Consider the following 1,699-nt stretch of genomic DNA (forward strand, 5'->3'; position numbering starts at 1 on the left):
CACAGTCATTTGCAGAACTGGTTCAAATTACTTAAATATCAGATACATTTTAGTCCTCTACATAAGTGTTTGGAAGCTACCTAAGTTTATATGATATGAAGCTATTAATAATTTTTTACAGCAATAGCTACATACCAGGAAGGTCAATACAAATAAGAAATGCAGTTTTCCCAAAGCTGTGATGTGAAAAAGATTACAAGCAGTTGATTCCTACAAAAATATGAAGCATCAACCATTCCTTTCATGACACGCTCTTTGCTGGATTTGAGATCTCCCATTCTGCTTCTCAGATGGTTCATTTTATACCTATGGTAGAGTTTTAAGTTTTTACAACTACAATTCTAACATCCACAGCTGAATCCTGCCATTCTATCAGTATCTTCTCCTACCTTCTCTTACCCAGACCCAGCAGGGCAGAAATATTGTTTGGTGAGAATTATAGACTATGGTTAGTAGAGACATTAGATCGTTCATTATACCACAATTCCACACACATGAGTAGTTTCTTTGCTATAGGAAATCCAAGTGGACTAAGGAATTGTTGTGGTTGCAAAGTGCTGTCAAGTTGGTTCTGACTCATAGTGACCCTATACAATGTTTCTGAGGCTGTAAATCTTTGCAAGAGCAGAAAGCCTCATCTTTCTCCTGTGGAGTGCCTGATAGACTTGAACTGCTGACCTTGTGGTTCACTGTCGAGTGCTTATTCTACAAAGCCATGATGCTCCCTGAATAAGGAATGGAGATGTGTAAAAGGGTTTCTCTAGTGAGAGAAGGATGGTCCCCTGTATGCATTTAGTTAGCTCCTTCTGTCTTGTGGCATTCTTCTGCAGTGTTTGATGTACATAAAGTTAGATTGTCTCTAAGCAACTTTAGGATAAGGGTGCTGTCTCCATTCAGTGTATCATATTTTGCCATGGTAGCCAATGTTTGCCAAAACTTAGGCAAGCTCAAGTTTTGAAGGATCACATAATAAAAACAGAAAAATCTAAGAGCCAGTTCCCAGTGGATTGGATGTGTGGGTTGTATCTCCTTGCTTATTTCAAATGCCTCTTGGTAAGTTCCTTGGGAATTATCTATCCTTTGTTTTCCATCATCATCACATGATATGTCAACAAAATACATAAAATAATCTTTTCTCATTTTCAGAGAGAAGATCTTACTCTCTGGATGAGTTGCATTGGCTAATTACTTATCCAACAAACCTAGGGCAGTGGTGTAGACAAATATTTCAGATTTCATTTTCTACTCATAGTCCTTACTTAATTAGCTGCAACTTCTTGTTGGGGGTGTTGGTTTTCTACTCAATACTTGATATGACCCTCCAGGCATCCCAGTGACATTCTTATAGGCCACAGAGGGCAGGATGTGCTTCTGATTGGACAGCTCAACTCCCTGCTCCAACATGACCTTCATTCAGGTGGCCATGTCTTTGTAGGCTCAGCCTGCATGGCCATTTCACCTTCTGGATCAACTGTTTTTTCCATGGTAGACCAGCTGCATGCAGGGCGAGGGGTTATGGCAGTGGCAGCAGCTCTCATTGAAGGAGACAGGGAGAAGAGACAGGGAAATGCACCAAGGACATCTTGATCAGCAAGGGCCCTCTCTCCTCAAAAACCTGCAGACAGAAGTGTCATGGAAGGAGCGTGAAGGATGGTGAGATAGGAAAAAACAAAAATCTCAACTTCCTCTAAGAAGCATC

At 40.6% G+C, this 1,699-nt stretch overlaps 1 pseudogene; it reads right to left on the bottom strand.

The window, feature by feature from the left end:
• Nucleotides 1–792: 792 nt before the first annotated feature.
• Nucleotides 793–1,484, bottom strand: LOC102839120 (annotated as a pseudogene).
• Between the last annotated feature and the right edge of the window lie 215 nt (nucleotides 1,485–1,699).

Source organism: Chrysochloris asiatica, unplaced genomic scaffold, assembly GCF_000296735.1.
Source record: "Chrysochloris asiatica unplaced genomic scaffold, ChrAsi1.0 scaffold00127, whole genome shotgun sequence".
Classification (NCBI taxonomy): Eukaryota; Metazoa; Chordata; class Mammalia; order Afrosoricida; family Chrysochloridae; genus Chrysochloris; species Chrysochloris asiatica.